The sequence below is a fragment of the Aquarana catesbeiana genome, linkage group LG04 (genome assembly GCF_042186555.1).
Source record: "Aquarana catesbeiana isolate 2022-GZ linkage group LG04, ASM4218655v1, whole genome shotgun sequence".
NCBI classification, from domain to species: domain Eukaryota; kingdom Metazoa; phylum Chordata; class Amphibia; order Anura; family Ranidae; genus Aquarana; species Aquarana catesbeiana.
The window spans coordinates 201,930,661-201,943,929 of record NC_133327.1 but is presented as its reverse complement, the minus strand read 5'-3'; positions in this window follow the sequence as shown (position 1 = coordinate 201,943,929).

The following is a 13,269-nucleotide window of genomic DNA, read 5'->3' as shown; positions in this document are numbered from 1 at the left end:
AACATCAATATACAAAACACACAATTTTTCATAAATCATATATAAATGAAAAAATACCCCAGTAGACATTATCATTCCAAATGCTGATCCAAGGGCTATATATGATGTAAATAGATAGGAGGGTGAAAGGGGAGACATAGGGAGGGAGGAAAAAGAAAGGAAAAGGAGAAAGAAAGTTTGAAACATGAAAATCAATGAAGGGCCGGGGAGATTGTATTCAGTCCGTTTTACCAGAACTGAAACCTTCCAGAAACGGTCTAAAGCTTTCTGCCTCATTTAGGCCTGGCGGGGTGGTGGCATTCAGATGTCTTATCCAACGCATTTCGCGTTGTAGGAGGATTTTATTCCAGTCACCACCCCGCAAGGGGACATGGACACGGTCTACCACCGTAAAATTCACGGATGGCATCCTGTATCCATGTCCCTTGGCTACATGTCTGCCCAGGGGAAGGTACAAGTTGCCAATCTGCATGCTTAGCAGGTGTTTGCTCACGCGTTGTCTGAATTCTTGGCGGGTTTTGCCAATGTAAAAGGCCCCACACTGGCATTGTACCAAGTACACTACCCCTTGGGTTTGGCAGTTGGCAAAATGCTTTAATTGAAAACGTTCCCCATTGGGTAGTAGAAATACAGTCCTCTTCCTAATAACATTGCAAAAGGAACAATTACCACAAGGGAAAGTCCCCCATGTTTTGCAAGGGTCCCCTCTTTTATTCCCCTTGTATTCACTTTGGGTTAGTAGATCTGCTAGAGAACCTGCCTTCCGGAAGGTAATTTGAGGTTTGGAGGTTAGCAGACTTCCCAAAACAGGGTCGTCGGTCAGGATTGACCAGTATTTTGTAAGGATTCTTCTTATAGAGCTATGCTCGTTAGAGTAACGTAAGATGATCCTTGTTGTGTCATCAGATTTACGAGTTTTGGACTTAAAAATTAAAGTATGCCTGTCTTGGTTTTTGACAAGGTTAAAGGCTTTTTTCAAAGAAGATTTGGTGTAACCCCTTATGAGTAATCTTTTACTGAGTTTGTCTGCTTCACATTGGAAAGTTTCCATCGTTGTACAGTTGCGTTTTAGTCTTAAAAATTGACTAAAAGGTATGGATTTCTTTAGAGGTTCCGGGTGGAAACTGTCAGCATGCAGGAGGGTATTGCCGGCAGTTTCCTTCCGGTATAATTTGCTAGCAACCTGACCATTTTTGTCCTTGTAAATGGTTACGTCCAAGAAGTTGATCTGTTGGTGATCATAGGACATAGTGAAGAAAAGATTCATGGTATTGTGATTCATTGCTTTGAGACAGCTTTTTAAAGCCTCTTCTGGGCCATTCCATATTAAGAATATGTCGTCTATGTACCTTTGCCATAAGACGACATGTTCCGTATACATAGTCAACTCGTCATTCGTCAGAAACCCCTTTTCCCACTCCCCCAGGTACAGGTTTGCATATGAGGGAGCACAACATGTCCCCATAGCAACACCCTGTACCTGGAGGTAGTGGGAACCCCTGAAGAGAAACACATTATGTCGAAGGATAAAATCCAGCATTTCAAGAATAAAGTTGTTGAATTTCCATTCCGTCGTCGCCTTTTGGCGTAAAACATGACCAACCGCAGCTACTCCCAAGTCGTGTGGTATACTATTATACAATGACTCGACATCTATAGTTACTAGAATAGATGACTCTGGAATCACAAGGTTCTCCAACACCTGTAACAAATGGATGGTATCCTTAGTGTAGGATGCCAGTTCCAGAACATGGGGTCTGAGGTGTTGGTCAATAACTTGACTAATCCCCTCTGATATGCTGCCATTGCCGGATATGATAGGGCGGCCCGGAGGATTGTGTAAATCTTTATGCACCTTGGGAAGTGCATACATAGTGGGGATACGGGGGTGTTTGGTACGTATAAAGTCCAAAAGCTCACCCGTGATGGCTCCCCTTATAAAAGCTTCATCTACAAGTCGATAAAACTCCTGATTGAAACCTTCAACCAAGGATGCTGAAATTTTTCGATAACACTTACGATTATTAAGGATCTTTAAACACATTTCCTCATATTTGGAATTATCCATCAGTACGATGTTGCCGCCCTTGTCGGATCCCTTGATGGTTATATCTAAATTGTTTTTGAGGGAATGTAGAGCATTATGTTGCTCAGGGGTAAGATTCCTGGTTGATTTGTCTTTGTTTAAAGCTTCAATTTCCTTGGCAGTTTGTTTAACAAACAATGCCAAGGCTGGGTTCTGACTAAGTGCTGGGAATCTATGTGATTTCCTTTTAAATGGTTTATGTTGTTTTGAATCATCTATTTTTTCTTCTTCACTATCGTCACTTTCCCAGGCATCAAGCCAATCATGATTACTGTAAGCCTTTTTACACATATTTTTTGCCGGTTGTCCAGACTCTCCAACTAATTACTTGTACTCCCCAAGATTTCTGGGGGTCTTGCACTACCAAACATCTGTGCATATTACCACGCGGTGCACTTAGGCAGGCTCATAGATTGGTGTAGCCACCAGGAGACCAAGCTGTGGTCCCAATTGGAGCAATCCCACACCATAATCCCACTAGGTGGCACCCCGTGGTGTTACCAGGGCATACCAACAGAACTTAAACGCCACCCACTGATCGGTAATACGGCACGTATCTGTGCACAACTCATTTCTCAGACGGCCCTCTCATCCCAGAATTCACCCCTATATCCCATAATAGGAAATCCTCTGTTCACACTGGGACTGGGGGATGGAATCTTCCGAAAATTGGGAGAGGCAGGACTACATCTAGCATCCCACTTTAGTACCGGGGGACATTGGAGAACACACACAGAACTTTCTGACCCCAATGGCTTGTTCCGACTAGACTTCATACGGACACTCCAGTTGAGACACTTTCTCAGCTCCATTCCGCCCCCCGCAGATAGCAACCAAATGCTTACAACCCTAGAGGTACTTTGTACAGATACGGGAGCCTTACCATACACACTATCGTTGGCCTACAACCTCCTGAATGCACCCCCCACGGACTTTGTACCCCCGAGACTGCTGAAGTGGGAAACAGAATTAGACTGCAAGTTCAACACCACAAAGAGGCAGCACATCCTTAGATTCACGCACAAATCTTCCATTTGCGCCAGGATCCAAGAAACAAATTACAAAGTTCTTTCCCGATGGTACAGAACCCCAACATTACTGCATAAACTTTTCCCTACAACATCGGACATGTGCTGGCGATGTCAGAGGGAAAAGGGAACTCTATTACATATTTTTTGGACATGTCCCAAATTAGCACACTTCTGGAAAGTGGTGCGAGAAACTGTACAACTTTTCAATGACGGGACAATAACAGATGACCCAGCACTCTTTTTGTTGCAAGCTACAGACACTCCTGACAGAATTTATAAGAAGTCAGTGGTACGCCATCTATTGGATGCAGCTAAGGCTTGCATTCCGCTTTGCTGGAAATCTGCCCTCCCGCCGACTATCGATATGTGGCTGGGGAAAGTAGAAGAAATAAGAAAAATGGAAGACCTCATCCTTACGGCACAACATAGAGAAGAAACATTCTCTAAAACTTGGCAACTGTGGACTATGTTTATATACTCGTCTGCGGGCCAATCACTGAGAAGAGCTGAAGGTGGCTCATGATCGCACAATCAACAATGCACTACTGATACCTTCCCAGTAGCAATATAATCCCCCATAAATTCAGACCACCTGACACTCCATGTTCGTAGGTTACAACTCCCACCCCATCAAACCCACACCCTGCCCCTTATCCCCCCCCCCCCTCCTTTCCTTTCTGCTACTTTCTTATTCTTTACTTCATATCTCTTCTAAATTATTTTATAAGGAAAAGAGGACCGACTCATTGGACAGTATTACTCCATAATACCACCTGATTAACAAAGAATTTACATCCTATAGATTAACGGTTACTACCATGTTATGTACTGCTTTGATAAAGGGATTAATGGAGATATGTAACTGTAAAGCATGCTGTATTTCCTCTTGGCACTCTGTAATGTTATGTGATACATGTGGTACTCTGTAACTTGTTGGTCCATGTGGGCCGGGTTCTTTACATAAATAAACAATTAAAAAAAAAAAATCAATGTGTGACATTGTGTTGTGACTGGCTGAAAAACATGAGAAAACTTTAGTGTGCGGATGCTTGTGATGCCAGGTGTCAACAATAGCGAAATCAGTCAGTATGCGGTATAATCTGGTATGGGATGGTGGGTCAAGGGGAGGGTCCAGTGTGCCCATTCGGTCTAGAGCAGGTGTGAGGGTCATATTAAAGTCCCCCATCCACACTGCCGGTATAGAGGGATATTGCGTCATAAAAGCAATACCCTCCTTAATTACAAGCGAGTTGTATGGGGGAGGGATATAGCAAGCTAGTATCGGGATAGGAGATCCATTAATGGTGGCATGTATAAACACATATCTGCCCTGCTGGTCTGTTTGTATCAACACTAGGTCGAAGGGAACCCTTTTTGCAACCAGGATCGACACCCCTCTGGAATATGAGGTGTGGGTATTGTAATAGGCCCAACCTATCCAAGGCTTTTTAAGAGAGGATTGTAGGTGGCCCGTAACGTGAGTTTCAACTAGCATAATAATGTCAGCATGCTGAGATTTGAGGAATATCAAGACGGCTGTACGCTTGATCTCATTGCGCAAGCCTCTGACGTTCCACGTAAAAAATTTCAAGGAACTCATGGCAGATATAAGACGTTTATAATAGACCGCAGTTGTACCAGGACCAGCAGAGCAGAGATATACACATCAGATAACATAAAACACAGTGACATCCAATATCGATAATGTATGTATGGCAATAGCATAGTACCTTTAGCATACACAGGCATTTGGAAATACGTTGGTGTAAAGAACCAAATACCCATAACAGTTTTCCCCCCACCCAGTCCACTGTCACCCCAACTCGGCATGGACATAGTACCCCATAACTAGGTATCAACTGGGGACATCCAACGGGTAGGACCCAGTGGAGGCAAGGGACTTGGTTTCAAGGAAGCATAGATACCCATAATGAAAAGAAAAAAAAAAAAAGGGGGAAAAAAAAAACAGACCGGTAAACGGGGGGTGAGAAAGTTCACGAACATCCTATGGGGGCTAGAGCTGCACGATTCTGGCCGAACTGAGAATCACAATTTTTTTGCTTAGATTCTCTTATGATTCTTGCGACGTAAAATCTTTCACATTATACAAAAAAAAAAAATGTAAAAAATGGGCTATCTTTACTGGTTAGATGTTTTTTTTAAATTCATTTAAGTAATTTTTTCCAAAAAAATTGCATTTGAAAGTCCGCTGTGCAAATACAGTGTGACATAAAATATTGCAACAACCACCATATTATTCTCTAGGGTGTCTACTAAAAAATATATATATGTTTGGGGTTCTAAGTAATTTTTTAGCAAAAAAAAAAAAAAAATGATTTTAACTTGAAACCAACAAATGTCAGAAAAAGGTTTAGTGTTTAAGTGGTTAAACTTTTTTCACTTACACAGGAAGTCTATTCCATTGACAAATTGTTACAATGTTTATACTTAAGTTCAACTGATAAAGAATGTTTTGTTTCTTGGCAGACTGCCCAGTTTTTCTTTTCCTTTCTTTTGAGGGCTGTGGCTTGAGAAGAGCAGAGAGAATTCTTTGCATAGAAAGAATTGTGAAACACTTTAGTCAAGATCGCGATAACGATTCTTGACAATAAATCACGATAACGATTCTTGACGATTAATTGTGCAGCTCTAATGGGGGCAACTTCTTCTCTGAGAAGTGCATGGGGTATAGGAGCCACAAAGGTACAATGCCATTGTAGCTCTGTAGGAGGGGGGCCCCCCTCTTGCCATCAGGACAGTAAGTAAAGTAAAGGAGGAAGTATAAGCAACGGTCAGTGTACTATCTTCCACTGGTCCCTCTCAAGCGTGGGGAGAGCGGGGACCACAAGTGCATGAGATCACCCGAAGGCAACAGGCCTACTGTGAGGACCAGGGTAGTACGTGGAAGGATTTCCAGTCTCATCCCCATGCTCCACCAGGGGCTATACGCAAACAATACACCCACTGAGAGGTGAAACATTAGGATAAAAATGTACAGCATTGCGGGCATGGGGGGGGAGAGAAAAGTACTCACACCTGAGGGACAGCATGGCATGGTCAGGCTGAACGGTCCCTCTGATCGATCCAAGTGGATGCCAGTTCGGGGTCTTCAAAGAAATGGGTCCGGCCATCACACTCCACGCAAAGCTTTGCAGGGTACAGCATAGCGTATTTAAGGTGTAGAACGCGGAGGCGTCGCTTGACATCTTGGAACCTGGATTGTTGTCGCTGTTCCTCATTGGAAAAGTCCGGGAAGACGGCCACATGTGTGTTGGTATGGGGGATATTTACCTTTTCTCTAGTTAGACGGAGGATCTTGTCGTGATCTCTGAAATTTAGGAATTTCGCTATTAGGGTACGCGGTGGGGCTCCTTGGGACGGGCAGGGATTCGACGGGCTCTCTCCACCGCGAACATCACCGAGAATGCGTCTCTGCCGAAGTTGGATATCAGGACGTTTTCTAGAAAGCTCGCCGGGTCGTTGCCCTCAGCAGTCTCAGGAAGGCCAATAAAGCAGAGATTACATCTTCGGAGTCGATTTTCCATATCGTCCTGCTTCGCATTAAGCTGTTGTAGCTGACGGCGTACCTCGTTAGTAGTTGTGTGTTGTAAGGGGTGCAGGATATCCTCCGCTCTACCAATACGGGTCTCCGTAACGCGGTCTCTCAGAGTAGAAAGATCCTGCCGGATAAGGGATACATCAGTTTTGACCTCTTCAATTTTGGTGGTGAGTGTGCTCTGGCACAGGGCGATGGCATCAAGCACCTTATTAGTGGCCGCCTCAGAATGTTCCGTGTCCGAGGAGGTGACGGCACCATCTTTGGCTTGTTGATCTTCTCCAAGCCTGCGGTATTTAGCAAGCTTATCAGCAGCCTCAGAGGTTTTTTTTGGCGGGGACATATTGCAGAGGTGGACAGAAGGGTCCCCGGGTATACCAAGATGGCCGCTGTCTACTAGGCCAGATCTTCAATGTCTTCTTCCTGCTGTGGTTTAGGAGCAACACAGTAAGTTCTGCAGGCAGTGGTCAGCTAGCTACAAGGTCCAGCGGCTATAGAAAGAGAGAACTGGACTCAGAATATCCTGTGGATACTTGCCAGGGCCGCAGCAGGGTGTAGCAAGATGGCCGCCGGTCCGGGAGCTAGGCCAAATCCACAGATAGTCCCCAGGCAGCTACAGGGGAATAGGGGGCTCCAGGCCGTATGGTGGCTGTATGAAGCAGAGGCCGGGCTCAGAGCATCCAGGGAGGGCATGCAAACCTGTGAGAGCTGCCGCCGGGTGGATTGAGATGGCCGCCGCTCCGGGAGGTAGGCGGAATCCCCAGTCTTTCCTTGCAGCTGATGCAGGATGGTGAAGAGGGCCTATGATGGCGGCCTAGAGCAGCGCTCTGACAAGCTGGTAGGCTCAGAGGATGGCGCTGGAGAGAGGGCAGGTCTGCAGGTGTGTAGATGCTGAAAGTTAAGCAGGATTGAGGCAGACTAGTGAGTGCAGCAGTGTGGGCAAGTGGAGCTCTTACTACATGTGTCCTACTCCATTGCTCTCCAGGCCACACGCCCCCACCCCTGTTTATTTTTATAAAGATTCATCCTCGTGGCCTCTGTCGTATGAAGATGTAAAACTTGTTTTGCATTAATAACCCATTAAAATGAATCTCTGACGGATCAATTGCATATTGAGCAGTTTGCTCTTCCGAGGCTTGCAAGACATCGGTCTTCGTGCGCTGAGCACAATGTAAAGCCTTTATAGCAGATATATATTGTCCTCGAGTGTAAGCCTTAAAGATGTCCCATATGTTTGCAGGAGTGAAGGATCACTCATTGAACTCCCAGTATTCTATGAGGAGGGGCGGGATTTTATCTATCACATCTGGATGTGACACCCAAGGGGTCACCAATCTCTACTGAGCTGTATCCCGAGAATGAGGAAGGCAAAGTGTAAGTAGCAATGGGGCATGATCAGATAACCCACTTGGCATTATATTGGCTAAAAAGTCAGGATTAGCGAAAGCCAGATATATACGAGAGGCAGTCTTGTACGAGGTTGAAAATCAGGAATAAGATCTAGTTAGAGGATTATTCCACCGCCGAACCTCTAGCAAACCTGCCTCCTGAGCCCAAGCAGACAAAGAAAAATATTTAGGGGGAGTTAGACTATCTAAGGTAGGGTCAAGTATGGCATTTAAATCTCCATAAATAATAATTTACCTGGGCAGTTGGGGGTGATCCTCTCTAGCAAACTATATAGTAGACGGGAGGAGTACTATACACATTAACAACAATGTACAGTATCTCACAAAAGTGAGTACACCCCTCACATTTTTGTAAATATTTTATTATATCTTTTCATGTGACAACACTGAAGAAATGACACTTTGCTACAATGTAAAGTAGTGAGTGTACAGCTTCTATAACAGTGTAAATTTGCTGTAACCTCAAAAATAACTCAACACACAGCCATTAATGTCTAAACTGGCAACAAAAGTGAGCACACCCCTACGTGAAAATGTCCAGATTGGGCCCAAAGTGTCAATATTTTGTGTGGCCACCATTATTTTCCAGCACTGCCTTAACCCTCTTGGGCATGGAATTCACCAGAGCTTCACAGGTTGCCACTGGAGTCCTCTTCCAGTCCTCCATGGCGACATCATGGAGCTGGTGGATGTTAGAGAACTTGTGCTCCTCCACCTTCTATTTGAGGATGCCCCACAGATGCTCAATAGGGTTTAGGTCTGGAGACATGCTTGGCCAGTCCATCACCTTTACCCTCAGCTTCTTTCGCAAGGAAGTGATAGTCTTGGAGGTGTGTTTAGGGTCGTTTTCATGTTGAAATACTGCCCTGCAGCCCAGTCCCCAAAGGGAGGGGATCATGCTGTGCTTCAGTTACAGTATGTCACAGTACATGTTGGCATTCATGGTTCTTTCAATGAACTGTAGCTCCCCAGTTTCGGCAGCACCGATGCAACCCCAGATCATGACACTTCCACCACCATGCATTACTGTAGGCAAGACACACTTGTCTTTGTACTCCTCACCTGGTTGCCGACACACACGCTTGACACCATCTGAACTAAATGAGTTTATCTTGTTCCCATCAGACCACAGGACATGATTCCAGTAATCCATGTCCGTAGTCTGCTTCTCTTCAGCAAACTGCAGGCTTTCTTGTGCAACATTTTTAGAAGAGGCTTCCTTCTGGGACGACAGCCATGCAGACCAGTTTGATGCAGTGTGCGGCGTATGGTCTGAACACTGACAGGCTGACCCCCCCCACCCCTTCAATCTCTGCAGCAATGCTGGCAGCACTTATATGTCTATTTCCCAAAGACAACCTCTGGATATGACGCGGAGCACGTGCACTCTAAAAGGTGATGAACTGGCCAAGCACTAACCTAAACCCTATTGAGCATCTTTGGGGCATCCTCAATGGAAGTTGGAGGAGCGCAAGGTCTCTAACATCCACCAGCTCTGTGATGTTGTCATGGAGGAGTGGAAGAGGACTCCAGTGGCAACCTGTGAAGCTCTGGTGAACTCCATGCCCAAGAAGGTTAAGGCAGTGCTGGAAAATAATGGTGGCCATACAAAATATTGACACTTTGGGCCCGATTTGGACATTTTCACTCACTTTTGTTGCCATCGGTTTAGACATTAATATCTGTGTGTTGAGTTATTTTCAGGGGACAGCAAATTTACACTGTTATACAAGCTGTACAATCACTACTTTGTAGCAAAGTGTCATTTCTTCAGTGTTGTCACATGAAAAGATATAATAAAATATCTCTTTCTGTGAGATACTGTATCTCTGGCCCCACAGCAAAAATACAGCCAGAACATTTTTTCCCTGGGGGTCAGAATAGACATATTCTATTACACAAGGTAATGATTTGCTAAATAATATTGAGCCCCTCAGGAGAATGTGGAGTAAGAAGCATGAAGAGTCTTCTGAGCCCAGGGCTTCTTAAGCGTCAGTAGCTTACTTCCCGTAAGATGTGTTTCTTGCAATAACACTATGGGGTAGATTTACTAAAACTAGTGCACTCAGAATCTGGTGCAGCTGTGCATGGCAGCCAATCAGCTTCTAATTTCAGCTTGTTCAGTTAGGCTTTGGCAATAAAACCTGAAAGGTGATTGGTTTCTTTGCAGAGTTGCACCAGATTATGCACACTCCAGCTATAGTAAATAATGTGGAGCGTGAGTTTTCAAATAACGAAAGAACAAAGCTCTTTTATACTGAGGCGGTGGGAGCGTCGTTGGTCGTTGGTAAAGCGCTGCTATTTTTAGTGTCACTTTATCGTTGTATACACGGTGTATACACCGCTCCTAAATCGCCCCAAAGATGCTGCTTGCAGGACTTTTTCTAACATCCCGCAAGCGCATCGCTCCAGTGTGAAAGCACTCGGGCTTTCACACTGGAGTGACAGGAGAGGCGCTTTGCAGGTGCTATTTTTAGCGCTAAAACGCCTGTAAAGCGCCTCAGTGTGAAAGTGGCCTTAAAGAGTTGAGGCAACGGACATTCCATGACAGGATGGAGAAATTTTCTTGATCACGTGACACCATTAAGATAATAAAAGATATGATACTGAGACATAGAATTGCAAATGACAATGCATTTCAAAAACAACAAACATACCCAAGGGATACTAAATAAGCTCAAAGTGTATAAGCATATAACAATTAACACGAACCCAATGGGCGTTAAAACGCCCACCCTGCCATCCAAATAAAAAAAGAAGAGGAAAGCGTAGAGAAGGCCTATTCCCATAACACAAAAAGAAAAAGATTTAGGTAATTATATAGTATTTATCCAATATAAAAAGAAAAACCTAAATACAAAAAAACTGAATTAGCTAAAAGTGCAGCAGCAATAGAACGTCTTCCCAACCCACCCCCAAAATAACGTTCCAAGGTAAATGGGGCAATGGGTGGTACTAATAGGGGAACCATCTTGGGGGGGTCTCTAGAGGCTCTTCTGAGGTTCCAAAGTGAAGGATTAAAAAAAAAAAGGAAAGTTGTTTCACCTCCCAAAAAATGAAGGATAAAGGATAAATAGTATGTGGTTTACTGGGTGCTCAGGTTTGGCACATCGCAGATTGAATGGACAAATTGTTGGTTGGGGCTGGGAAGGACCCAGCTGTCATGGTACATATTGGTACCAATGACAAAGTTAGAGGAAGATGGAGCATCCTAAAAATGATTTCAGGGATGTGACAGACCTAGCCAGGACAGAGGCTGTTGGAGAGGACTGAATGCAAGCCTCTTGCCTTATGATTATGGGCCCTGGATTTTCAATGGAACAATACTCTTTGTGAGGCGAATTAGAAATCCAGTCTGAACTGTACTAATCGGACTCAGTCGTGTATATATGTATATATTGTATGTTGTTTGATTCTGTTGGGGACTCCTTGCTGTGGTCATTTGGGATGTGTGTCCCTGAAGAGGGAGGGGGCATTCCTCCAGCAGCCCCCCTGCTGATAAGACTGAGTCATACTGTTGGGACTCATACTGTGAGAAGATGCTAATGTCATCAACTCCACTCACCTGTCTGATGTCAGCTATAATGTGTTTAATGTAAATGAGTTTAGTCTGACTTACCACAGGTTCTAAGGGTATTCAACTCATTGTTGTTTGTTCTAATTAACCCTGTGTTGATGTTTATGGTAATGTGTGTTGAATAGTCAATGAGCTAGGAGACGTAGTCATCAAGTCTGGGTAAATGATTTTGTAAACTAGCTCATGTTAATTAGGTTACAGTTGTATTGTTAGAGGAGGTTTCAACGGCATATAAAGTCTTGTAATTTTGATTCTAAATAAAGTTAGTTCATGTTAGCATCTAAGCAAGTGTCGCCTTGTTTTGTGCTTGGAAGCATTTGGAATATCTGATATCTGTATACAGACTGGGAGGAAGTGGTATATGACGGAAGCACTCAAGCGGAGTGTGGGACGTTCCGTGACACTGGTGGCAAGCAGCGGAGCAGCGGGACGCTTCCTGCAGTCTGGGACATCCAAACCTCCAACTGGATCCAAGATCAGCATAGCAGACTTCAGTCACCCCAGCAGAGATATGGACCTGGCATCAGAGTTCCCGGGGCTGCTGCGGATCATCCTTTCAACATACACCAGGACTGTGTCTGAGGATGAATACCTGGAGCTCAGGCAGCGGATTCGGGTGGAGCTATGGATTGGAGCCCTCCAGCTCGCTGGTATAAAACAGGGCAAGTGCTTTCCAACCCAAGAGCAACGGGCCAGTGACCAACGGGCATTGCGGATGGCATTCCTGGGAGAGTGGCCCCAGGAGCAAAGGGTGACTGAGATAGACAGGCTGGTCCAGCAGGAGATAGAGATGGACAATAGTTCTCGTGCTCTGCAATGGCACGCAGAGGAGGGATATTTAGGGGAGACAACAGAATGCTCTCCGGAGGGATATGACTTTGGAGGCCCTGGATTGCTGTGGGAGAACCTTACAGATCATTTTATGTTTGACGATGAAGGGGAACCTGCCCTTGAGGACCTGCGAGAATATAGAGAGGCTATGCTCGGTCTTGCAGGGGTCTCAGAGCTCAAACCTGATCTGGACCATTTGCTAAGGAAGGAACAGCATCTGGAAAGGGCATACAGGAAACTGCTAGAACACGTTCAGCAGGATGCCAGAGAATCGGCAGTGGAAAATCCGGAGATTGCCGTCCCCAAACCTGAAGTGCTGACAACAGGGCAGAGATCTGCTAACCTCTGCCCAGCAATGATAGCATCTTCTGGGTTCCATGGACAGGAGATGGTGAACCTCTATCCCCAGACATCAGTTGCAGAGAAATGGGATTTGATAGACTTTTCTGCTGAGGAAGAACAACCTGATGAGCCTCCAGCAGAAGAGCTGCTATCAGGGCCAAAGTTCACTGTGCTCTGCTCAGCACCAACAGTGGCTTCGGCCTTCTTGAGAGAAGAGGTAGTCGGCCTTTCTCCCACAACAATGACAGGGACATGTGATTTTCTGCCAGCAGCATCTATGGAGTTACAACAAACTTCTCCAGCTGAAGATCTGGTATCTGAACAGAGGGTCCAAGACCTTTGTCCCACACTTTTAGCAATTCCAGAGACTGAGGATTTGATAGACGTTTCTGTAGAGGAGGAACCACCTAGCAAACCCCAAGCAGAAGTGCTGGCAA